Here is a 12,882-nt window from a genome sequence, read left to right on the forward strand (position 1 = left end):
GGTTTGGTTTATGGTTTCCAGTGACATTAATAGTCGGTCGAGTATTATTATTATTGATAGCAACATTAGAATTCACTAGGGTAGTAACATTTGCAGTTATATTAGCATTTAACGAGGTAGTAGTGTTCGTATCTACATTAGTATTCGGTGGAGGTGTAGTATTAGTGGTCGTATTGGTGCTCGAAGGTTTGTTAAGAGTTGTATTTGCACGTAAACCAGCAGTAACTTGCGCTACTATAGTCGTAATCACTGCTTGTAATTGTCGGACAATCATTTCAGCCACTTCTACCTCAGATATAGTATTAGTTTTCTTTGGGGCCATTCTATAACAATAATCAAATATATAGTAATTAGTACCATCCCCATCATATCAAGCAAATTACCAGGATAATCATAATCATAAACACAGAAATGTTACTGTACATAAATGCCAAAGAACACATTTGTATTACACATAAATGTTACTGTACATATGCATCCAAAATCAACACATAGGCTTAACCTGGTATAGGCCAGTGCTTAAGTATGCGTACCAAAGTTTGCACTAGGTGACATAGAGACACCTATACTACTAAGTGTCAGTGCTTTTAATAATAGTCAAAAACATCCTCCAAGTCAGCGCAACATGCTAGTACGAGTGCTGCATGGGATCTCAAAAGACTATGTGCAACAGAACTATACCACTTGTTTCTATTTATCCATATGTATATAATACAACAACCACACACAGATAGCCACTAAGGCTGACTGCCTTACAACCCCAAAAATGAGTTGTCACCCTGTCCAAACACCATCGAGAATAAGCATTGGATCGCTGTATGTTCATCACTACCTACTGTATATCATCATACAATCATATAGCTCACACCTTCTCTGTACATTGGTGGCTATAGCTATTGAGTGTTCTACTACCTGATCAGTCAATACTCCTAACCAACTAAGCAGTTAATGCGGAAAAATATCGGATATCGGTCAAGGGCCGATATCTGAGATATCTGTTATCGAAGTGAAATATCGGTGGGATATCGGTAATTTTAATATCATGTAAAAGTCATATATATATATAGCAATTTAATACTATTAATTCAGTATAGTCTCCCACCATTAACAAAACAACCATTTGCAAATTGCAAAACACTAACAATCGTAGCAAGTAAGAATAGATTAAGACTTAAAACACTAACATTGAACACTAAAAGTTGATAATTAAGACTTAAAAAACTAACATTGAACACTAAAATTTGATAATTAAGACCTAAAACACTGATATCGGGAATATCGGTGATATATCGGTCAAATATTAGTCCAATATCGATCAAATGTCGGCCAATATCGTTGATATTATCGGTACCGATATTCTGAACCGATATTTTGATTTATATATCGCCAATGGACTGATAACCGATATATCACTGATATATCGGCGATATCGATTGCATTACTAACCAGGCTAGGTCAGCTAAACGAGGAAGTTTCTGTCTGGCTGCAGGTATACCCCATGTAGGGAGAGGTATCTTGGTAACCTGAACATGTGAGGTTCCTCCTCTATGATAGGTCGATCTAGGTGGGGAAAGGGCACGATCAGGTGGTGGTACACTCGTACGGGCAGTCTGCCTAGCTCTATGAGTGGGAGTAGTCACCGGGGTATGGAGTGATGGTGGTGTGGAAGATCTAGGAGCTCTAGTAGGTGAGTGGTAAACACTAGTTGCTCATGTCTCATGTCTTGGTGATGCCCTAGGGGGATAACTATCACACATATAGCCTGATAAGTCAGGCTCATCAACGGGTGCCTCATACGAAACCACGTCATCTCCCTCGATTTCATTTATTTCCACATTTTCTTCTTCTTCTGGATTATCCTCAGGATCTTCTTCTGGTTCTTCCTCCTCATTGGATAGTGTTGGTATTTGATCAGCTCTCGACATCCCTATACACAAAGGTTAGTATAAGAATAACATTTCTTGATAATATTAATTATAATAGGGTATATTATTAATTACAGTTCGATACGTACACATATTCATACACATAACACAGATAAATATTCATATACATGTATATATAATTAAAGTTATATTTTATACACGAATGTTGCAGTTTTTACCTATTTGAATGTTCACTGATTTCTTCCCGAATTCCCTCATACGTGCAAGTCCGTTATTATGTTCCGGACCATAAGAACACACTTGTCCATTCGAATTCATCCCAAAAGTCATCAGTATATATAATTAAATATTATTTGTTCTCACAGATAATCGAGCCTACGGTTATATATTAGTGTATCCTAAGGGGCATCCTAGTTCTTTATAACCAATGACTCTGATACCAACTTCTGTCACAACCCGAATAGGTAAATGCGGAAGCGTAACACAGGAATGTAACAAATGTAACAACTCGTATTTTCCAAATAATATTTTTATCCATCGACCCGACCTGAATTATGTTCGTGAATTATGTTCGGGAAGGTTTTATCAATAAAAATATCGCGTTATTGAGTAATTAATATTTTTATTTTTAATTGATTATGATATTTAATTATTATACATAAATTAACTTTCTAGATTATTCAAATTCAACCCTAAAGTAAACTTTAAACCCAAATTGATTCCATCCCTAAACTTGGAGGACCATTTTGTAAAATAATGTTATATTATTATATTATTAATTAGAAAAAATTCCATTAACCAAACCCTATAACTCGTTTAACCCATATCCATGAACCAAACCCGTAACCGTGACCCGTTTGATTTGCTTGAACCACAATCCTCACATCTAATTTGAAATTGATTTGGGGAAATATTTTACCATGCCATATTTGGCCTAACCGACTCTTTTAATTTGGAATTAACAATCATATTCGATATGTATTGCCTATTTTTATAAACCGTCGTTAGGGGTATTGTGATATACTAATTTGTAATCGTATTAGTCAAATTCATCCGGCCTGCATAATCACACCATCGTCGTTGTCAAAAACCCTAAAACTAATTGCATTGCCGAAGCTTGTGGATACCCGTTCATAATCGCGTTATTTCCGACCAATTTTTGATCAGATTAACCCTCAAATCAGCCGCATAATAGGTAATTGATTTTATAGTTATGATCGTCATCCTTCATACTACATTAACCCTATGGTTAATTCATCCAACACATAACAGATTTAATCGATTTGATTTACTAGGGTTTGTTCTTAATATGGATTCGCGTTTAACCATATTAAATCTATGTTTCTTGTTACTTCCTGAGTTTGCCACATGCCCCAGTAGCAGGTGAACCCTTGATTAAAACTACTGGACCGCCAGGGGCGCGGGTTAGAACCCCCCCCCCCCAGCCCATTCTCTTTGGAGATTTTTCATTTATTTGATTTATTTATCTTATAAAATCATAAATATTATAAATCTTATAATAAATTTATAATTTACTAAAACCAACATTTAAACTAGGGTAAGGTTAATGTATAAAACAATATCTTTGTGAGAAGCATGCGAATATACGTACACCATTGGATCTAGAATCTAGTGGTTGAGAATGGTAGTTTCTAAAAGTTATATAGTTTTCTATTTACATGTTATAGTGTCCTATACAGGTGGTGTATTTTATTTTAAAGTCTTTTCGCACATCTAACAAAACAATTGTTTTTATTTGAATCATTTTCTCTCTCTCTCTCTATATATATATATTAGATTATATATATTAAATTATAATAGAAATAGCCCGTATTCCTACACTGTCTCTCTCTTGAAACGCCATTGTATTTATTGCCCCAAATTAATCCTAACCATCCCGTCCGCGACTACAATACAACCCTTCCACTCATAATCAAGAACCTCAAATTCATCTCCGGCGACTTTCCTTCTCCATTCACTGCGGTGTTCATCAATTCATTCATTGTTCATTTAATAGTTGTTGGCAATATCTTTATAACGCATACATAATCAAATCATATAATCCTACATCGATGCTCCCACCACTAGTCATTCAATTTGAATCACTACTTTTCTTTCTTTAGGGTTTCAGTTCAAGGGATTCCTTCATCACCTGATTCAACCACACAGACACCAATGAAGAAAAGGGGGAGGCCTTGCGGTAGTGGAAGGAAGCGACAGCTAGCAAATGTTGGTATGCTTATTTTATAAGTTGGATTTGTTTATATTGTTTTTACTTTAATGAATTGTGAGTATGCATGTGTTGGTTTGTTGGTAGTTTTTTGTATCTTGTTCTAAATCAATTGTTATGAATAGCCATTAGTATTGTATAAAGACAAACTAAGTTAGTGTATAAGTTTTTATCACAGAACAATCTAATTAATTTAACAATATCATATGAAGATAAATTGAGTTAGCAATAAATTTTGTTGTAGGGGTTTTTTTCAAAGGATATGCTTGGAGTTGAAAATATTTTAGCGGAAAAATTCTTCTTTTTTTCTTTTTTAGTATATGGATATAAACGGAGATCAGTTTACATTTGGTATAATTTTGGGATCTCGTGTAGTGTTGATTGAGGATATGCATTTTATCATTTATAATTTTTACTTTCTTAATAATGTCTTATTCCTTGTGTAATTCCTCATTGTTTTCGTGTTTAAATGACGTTTAGGTGAATGGATGCATAATTCAGCAGGATCGGCTTTCACACCTCATACCATACATATATCAGTTGGTGAGGTATGTGAAAATAAATTGAACAATATTTTTACAACTTTTGTTATGATTACTAGGAAAAGATTGAAACTTTATTTGAATCTTGAATTTGAAACTTAGTAATAAGTTTATTGTGAGCTTGTGTGTTACAGGATGTTGCAGAAAAGATATTATCATTCGCACAACAAAGGAAAAGGGCTCTCTGTGTCTTGTCAGGCAGCGGTTCTGTTTCCACCGTGACGCTACGCCAATTTACGGCTTCTGGTGGCACAGTTGCTTATGAGGTTTAATCAGTCACCACAAATTATCTTGATGCAATTTTAGAATTTTTTATTGCACTGTTTTCTAGCCTTAAATATAGAGGTGGAAATTTGGGCGGGTTAGGTAACAGAGCAAACATAAATTTTTGGCATGGATCACAACTGATTGGTTTAGCTTAGCCTGAACACTTTTTGTCTACAGACTACAATTGTTAAACTTTTTATAAACAAATATTTATAAAAAAATGTTTTCTGTGAGTAGAAAATGTACGAATGCATATAAAACAGTTGCATTGTTGTAATATAATCTTATGGTAATTTCTTCGTTAAGTTTTAAATTTTGTTTAAAATACCAAACCAAATTAACTTATGACGTAACACATTTTAAAAGTAAAATGAAAAATAAATGGGTTAAAAGGGTCAACCCATGAACCCACCGGGTTGTCACGAACCTCGGAACATGACCCATTTAGCTAAACGGGTTCGACATGAAACTGACCAAAGCCTGATTATTCTAAACTCAAATCCGCACATTTCGTGTTCGGCTCTTGTTGTGCCAGAAATTTATTCATCTGTTTGGCACGTTTAAGATACAACATAACCTACATGTTTTGGGCTAATTGATCCCTGTTAGTCGATTATAACTCTTACATTGTTCTCTAAACTCCTTTGTCGGGTCGGCTTGAGACACTATGGTTGTGGGTTGCTACCAACTTTCTGAAGCCGGTAGCCCTCGCAACTGAACCAGCAGTCTTAGTATTTCTGTTTGTAATTATGATGGTCAAGTGATTGGCAGCGCAATTGGTGGTAAATTCATCGCCTATCATGTTTTATTCAGTTAGATTTGTGTTTCCCTCATTGAATTTTTTGGCACAGCTTATCAATTTGATTTCCCCCTAATTTCAGAATGCAAATTTCAGTGTGTGGGCATCTTAAATTGACCTTTTTTATCTTATTTTGTTCCAGGTGGAAACCGTTAGAAAAACTTTGGTCAAAATATCATAATTCTGATAAAAAAATCCCATTGAAAAATGGCGCGTAGGGCGGTAATCGAAGCTCTAATTCTGAATAAGGCATGTCGAATCTCGCTTAATCGCACCTCTGTTAAAACACTGGTTCCAATTCGAGATGTAGGCATAGAATCATCAACAACAATAAATATTTCTGTTCGGGGAAACCAATTGATTATTCGAGTAATCGTGTTTGTGATAAAGATGTAGAGAATATGCAGACTATAACAGGTCATGAGTATTTAACATTTGGAAAATAACTGAAGAGTGTGCACAAATGCTTTAGTCAACTGCTCTGATCATACTAAGCTACATGGTAATTTTGTCTTTCATCTTTTATTTTGATGCTGAGTTTGACTTGCCATTCAACGTCCTTGTTTTAAAGATGGTGGATGACTTAAGTGTTACAGCTAAGATCATACTAAACTAGATGGTAATTGTGTCTTTCATCTTTTATTTTGATGCTGAGTTTGACTTGCCATTCTAACGTCCTTGTTTCAAAGATGGTGGATGACTAAAGTGTTAAACATGAACTAGAACCATTAATATTTTTATTATTGGTGAAAAAGAAAGTGTGTTACTCTAATTAGATAAAAAAAATTGAAAAACTACAACATTTATGACGATTACTTATTTAAGGACTCTTGAAATTGCGAACACGCCACAAGAGAGAAGGAACATATCGAATGACAGGAGACGGTGTGACCTGTGTGAGCGATGCAACCACATTAAAGCGGGCCAACATTAGTATTGCGGTTGCTTACGCAACCGATGCAACCCATAGTGCATTTAACATCTCGTTGACCAAGTCTGTCCAAGGTTATCGAGATCATTTTGGTTTAGTCTATGTGTCTTTCAAGACAATGATTATACATTCTTTTTTGTTTCAGGTCAAGGAAAAAAGAGGAATTCTTGTTGATGAAGTCAAATATAGGCAATGTTGACCCATCAACTAATTAATGAGCTGATTTGGGTCATGTTTGTATCTCTAACGGGTCAAATAAAACATGTATTTTTGACCCATTTACCACTTCAAGAGTCGACTTGTGTCGTGTTTTTCTCTCAAACGGGTAAAAAAAATATCATTTTGACCCTTGGCTTACTTAACAAGTCATTTGGGTCTCGTGTTTCTCAAATGGGCCAACAAGAAAAACTTGATACATTTTGACAAATTTGCTTGAACTTAGCAAAGGATATCATGTTTTGCTTATTAATAAGAATCAACGAGGATGAGAAGATATTTGATATTTCATGTTGGATAATGTTGTCATTTTGTTACGGTTGAAGCTTTAATGATATGTATTTCAGTTTGTTGGTTTGTTCCTTTTTATGCACTTTGCAATTTTCTCAACTTAGGGGGTGTTTGGTACAGAGAAAAAAAATGAGAAGAAATGGAAATGGAAATAGGAGAGAAATGGAATTGGAAAGAAATGGAAATAGGTGGAGAATTGAAAATCATTTCCTTTGTTTGGTAGAATAGAGAAAAGAAGTGAAAATCATTCTCCTTCTCTCAACCTAACTCTTCCAGCTGCCACCAACTCCACCTTCTCCTCTCTCTCTCTCCGGCGACCGTTCTTCCTCCTCTATCTTCTTCTAATCCACCACGGCCACCAACCACTAAAACCACAGCTGCCGCCAACCACTCCGCCGCGATTTAGGGTTGCTAGTTGCGAACGGACGGACGCCGGTCGGAGTAGGACGCGACGGAGTAGGGTTCCGCCAGTCGGAGTAGGACACGAACGGATGTTTTTGCCTACATCATCGCCGGAGTTGCTAGTTGCAACGCGACGGAGTAGGGTTCCGCCGTGCCGGACATCATCGCCGGTCGGAGCAATGGAAATAATACCATACACACTTTTTGCCTACACCGAGAAGACAGATGAGTAGAGCAGAGAAGCGATGGTGGCTCACAGAGAATTCCATTTCTCTTCAAAATGGAGAGAATTGGATTTCTCAATTTTTTGCATACACCCAATTCCCAGAGAAATCCAATTCTCCCCCCAATTCTCTACCTAATTCTCCCAAACAATGGAAATCCAATTCTCCACCCTCTTTTCTCTCTACCAAACACCCCCTTAGTTGACTTTTGAATTCAAACAAGCTTTTGTAATGTATTTTACGACTTGTGAATAGAGGTGCACAAAAAAACCGGTTTCGGAACCTAACTGGTGGAACCGAACCGGAACCGGTTCCAGTTCCTACCCGGTTGGCCCAATACCCGGTTTGGGTATTTTTGTACCCGAAAATCGTACCCGGTTCTCCTATTTGTATGTCCCCATCGGTTCCAACCCGGTTCCTACCCGGTTCTTAATTGTAACCGGTTCGGTTCCTATCCGAAAAAACCGGTTCCGGCGGGTTTTTTTTTATTAGTCAAACATTGGTCAAATTAGCCGTTGGAACCGGTTCCAACGGTAATATAGCCGTTGGAACCGGTTTTTGAGACACAAAATAGCCGTTGGAACCGGTTCCAACGGTAATATAGCCGTTGGAACCGGTTTTTGAGAGAGAATAGAGCCGTTGTAACCGGTTCCAACGGTAATATAGCCGTTGGAACCGGTTTTTGATGCCCGAAACCTATATATAACTTGTTTTCCACCACTTGTTTCACCACCAAACTCAAAAACAAACTAAAATACTACTCCGTCGTTGTTATGGTGATCGAAATAACAATATTTAGTTTTGATTTGTTTAATTATAATTACTTTTGTTACTCTGATTAATTTTTTGTACTTTTTTAATAACAACGAACATTTTATTTATTTAAACAATAACTATTACAAACATTATTAAAACATAAACGATACTAAACATAACAACTAAAACTTAAAAAACAAAGTCCGTCGTTTTAATTCGGGAATACTTATTTTTGGGTTGTAGAGCCAGGCGATTCTCCCACTTCCGCTTTTTTAGCATCCAAACTTCTTTTCTCTCGACAATACTTATTCGTATGTTTTCGTAATGTCGAGTTGGACGCTGCTTTAAGAAACTTCGAGCAATATTTGCAACGTGCCATCTCATGTGAGTCGGTCATTAGACACAAATCGTAATGAACCCAAACATCGGGGCATCTTGTTGTTTCGATCACCATAACAACGTCGTCATTAGTTGCCATTTGTTGTCGGTTTAAGCTTAATTGTGTTTTAGAGTGTGTTTTATAGTTTTGGAAGTGATTTAACAAGTACACACTCATACATTGGTATTTATAGAATGAAAAATGACTAAATATAGTAATAAAACCGGTTCCAACGGTCAAAAACGGCTATATAGCCGTTGGAACCGGTTTCTAACGGCTATATTGTTTGTATTTCAAAAAAAACCGGTGGAACCGGACCGGTTATTACGTAAAAACCGGTCCGGTTCCAACCCTACCCGGTTCCTAAAAGTTTGCATTTCTGGGCATCGGTTCGGGTCGGGAACCGAACCGGTTCTTGACTGAAACCGGTTTCATTTTCTACCCGGTGTGAAAAAACCGGTTCCGAACCGATTCGGGTTTTCAAGGTGAACCCGATTTGTGCACCTCTACTTGTGAATGACTTCCACGATGTAATTTTAAATTCTCTTTTATTTCAGTTTGCCATACATCCTTACTATTGAATTTGAATTTTATTATTACTTTTATGTGCATTCAGACTTGTAAATGATTTTCATACTATAAAATTTCATTTTCATTTTATAACAATATGTGACCCTTTTCTATGACAATCTGTGATTGGTTTTGAATGGTACACCATAGTCATTTTACAATTTCCTACACTATAAAAGATTGTATTTGTACTTTTTTGGTAATCAACATGAAACTGCATATGTAAAAAATCTTTGGCTAGTCCAGGATTGCCAAAAAAAAAAGAATATGAAAATAAGGAGAATATTACATTGACGATCCTTATGGTTTGTCATGAATTTGTATAAGTTAAATATAATATGTGTTATTTAGCTTTATGAGGCAAACGTAAAGGATGTTTTCTGCAATTTTGTAAAAAATAAAAGCATATTGCATAGACGGTCCTTATGGTTTCTAAATTAGTATATGTTTAATCTAATTAGCATTCATTAGTTTTGTTTTATGTTGATGTGAATTTGACGCTCAAATTTGTTATTAAAGGGAAAACATTGGTATTGTTGTTTATCGTTGATCTATGTAAACATAGGTGGCAAAATGAGCATGTTGATGATACATTATTCTTTTCTACGGTTTGATTTCGGTCAACCTGGTTTGACTCGATAAACATAAAGCATCTTGTGTCTGTTTTTTTAATCTTTAAGTTAATTCTTTTTGGCTAATGCTATATAATTTTTTATTATATCGAATATAAATCTTGTTATAGCAAACATCGGTACAATAACGATTGGTGAAGAATAAGAAGAAGAGTTATTAGGGTTTATATGTTATCACGGAAGTGTGGTTGAAATAACGAATGAGGATTATAACGAAAAAGAAATCTACCATCAATTGGGACACTCGTCGCAATGCGCGGGCACTACTACTAGTTAAAATTTATAAGGGTTTGAATGTTTAAAAAGGGTTTTTAATCTAAAATATGTATTTATTGCTAATTAACATATTAAAATATAGTATAAGTTAAGTAATATATAAAAAGATTCTATTTTATATAAATTATTTATTATCTATTATATTATTTACGATAAAAGAAATCTTATTAATAATAAAAGTATATATAAATTCTTTAAACGTATTTTTAGATTGAATTAAACAAGTCTCTTTATATAAACTATAAAGTATCATAAATGTTTATTTAAGTATTTTTAAATTAAGACATACTATTTACTATAAAACTTTGATAATAAATGTCACACCCCACTTTAGGGCCTAGGCGTGTGACCACTAGTTGGTACATGTTTTGTAAATAAATCAAAGTTGCGGGTTTTATTTCAGCGGAAGTCTTTAATAAAATATTATTGCTTTGAAAACTTATTAAAAGTCGGGTTTAAATACCTGTTAGATATTTCCAATACATTTCTTTTAGAAAACATAAATTCTTTAAAAAATTTTCAAATAAAATATCTGAGCCATCAGATAGCATCTAATGACTATAACTCCAATCTTTTATTCCTTCTTGCTTGTCTGTTCTAACCTTTCTTGTTTCCCTGTAACATGGGGAAAAATACGTCAGCACAAAGCTGGTGAATAACGCAGACTCTAAAATCTCTTTTCAATACCTTTGTGAAACCAACAATAATACCTTTGTGACTACTCATTAGGCACCCAACTACATTGGGATCAAATTACCCTAAGTATCATGTACAATTAATTATATACACAATATCATTTCTCTGAACAGTCCCGTAGACCTTCAGAGGCATGTTGATGATATGCATGGCCTCGGGGAAATGCCGAGTCACCATGTATGAATGGATCCAGACACATGTATACTCTTAATCAGAGTGTCCGTTTCTTAAAGTTTTTAAGGATTTGTAAATCCTATGCAAACATTCAGACTCATTATAAAAGGTTTGGGGTGTATTAACATTTTCTGTTTATAATCAGTTTCTGATACTGATTCCTGTATTCTGTTCTCTTCTTCTTGTTTTGTTACCTCGGACCTATAGTACGAGAATAACATTTTTGTATAAATAACTAGATCAACGATCTAGCTTTAGACCTTTAGTCTATTTTGCTATAACTTCAACCTTGAAAAAATCACTTGTTTATTTAAAACATTTGGACCTCTAGTCCCTTTCTTTACTTACCAATCATATGCTACGTTTCTTCTTCAGGAAGAAACGTCTATTCTGAGTTTCTTCTTCAAGAAGAAACATTAATTTTCATAACTATAATCTCTTGTATTATATTTCTTAGTCATAAGAAATACAATTTTGACTATAACCTTTGCTTAAGAAAGATTATATTATATTTGTTCGTAATCAAGGTTCAGCTATAACTTCGACTATGGTCTAATAATATAATAATAACTTAGGCAGAACCCCTTACCTCGCACGGTTATTCGGAGTTAGATTTCCTAAGTTTATAAGGGCAGCATTTCTACTCTATCTGCACGTTTCTCGAGGCGTTATTGATCCAACTTCCTTGGCACGCAAATTGAGGCAATGTTCGGTCTTGGCTTGGTTTAACCGTTTTTTGTGCCTTACCAAGTTGGTCGTTTACGCGTTTCGGAAATAGGTAATATCACACGACTTAGTAATTGTACCATTTGATAAAATGATTTGATTTATAAAAGATATTTAGGGTTTCACTATCTGGATTGGTCACAGTGTTCATTTCCGTTTTCATACGAGCTTGATTGTATAAAACGCGTACATTTGATCCGAATTGTTCTGAAATTTCTTAAGAAGTACGTTTTTATCAAATTCATTCAAATCTATGATATTTGACCACTTTTGAGATTTTGATATACTAGTCAGTACGTTAAACATAACGTTGTCGTTTTATCAAAACATATATAAATTAAACCTTTAAATTATTATAACTATTTATATAAATATATATAAATTATGAGATTTTTTTTCTAACAACTTAAAATATGCAGAATTTTATAAAAGTAATTCCATACTTATTAAACTTGTTTATTTAATTATAAAAATTCATTTAATATGTTATAATTAACCGATAAATCACCCGTTTATACCAAACGATACCTGAAAAATCTGGTTCTTGGTTCTCTAGTTAATATATCTAAAGGTAATAACATAAAAACAAGAATTTATCATCAATCATCAAGCCATGTAAACTAGGATTTCAGTTAGGGTTTGAAATTGAGTTTATAAACCGTATAAACGCGATATAAACGTTCAAATCCGTGTTTTTATTGACAAAAAACCATATGTTTCTGATTTTTAACCATTTTTAGGACCAAAACAAGTTTGTGGATCATTTTAAGAGTTTTTTCTTGGTTAAACATGTTTTTCTTTAATCAAAACCTAATTCTATGATTAAAACAACTTAAAAATAAGTTTAAAACCCATCAAAATTGATGTTTACCTTATGGGATTGAA

The 12,882-nt window shown here is 34.5% G+C and overlaps 1 pseudogene across 1 annotated transcript; it reads left to right on the top strand.

The window, feature by feature from the left end:
* The first annotated feature begins 4,268 nt into the window (after window positions 1-4,268).
* Window positions 4,269-6,870, top strand: LOC143583950 (AT-hook motif nuclear-localized protein 9-like; annotated as a pseudogene). The gene is made up of 6 exons (XR_013144271.1): window positions 4,269-4,664; window positions 4,793-4,924; window positions 5,189-5,198; window positions 5,588-5,707; window positions 6,550-6,718; window positions 6,801-6,870. The product of XR_013144271.1 is annotated as an AT-hook motif nuclear-localized protein 9-like (transcript).
* The last annotated feature ends 6,012 nt before the right edge of the window (window positions 6,871-12,882 follow it).

Source organism: Bidens hawaiensis, unplaced genomic scaffold (assembly GCF_021521415.1).
Source record: "Bidens hawaiensis isolate Kalapana, Puna unplaced genomic scaffold, B.hawaiensis_p1.1 tig00032735_1, whole genome shotgun sequence".
In the NCBI taxonomy this organism is placed as follows: domain Eukaryota; kingdom Viridiplantae; phylum Streptophyta; class Magnoliopsida; order Asterales; family Asteraceae; genus Bidens; species Bidens hawaiensis.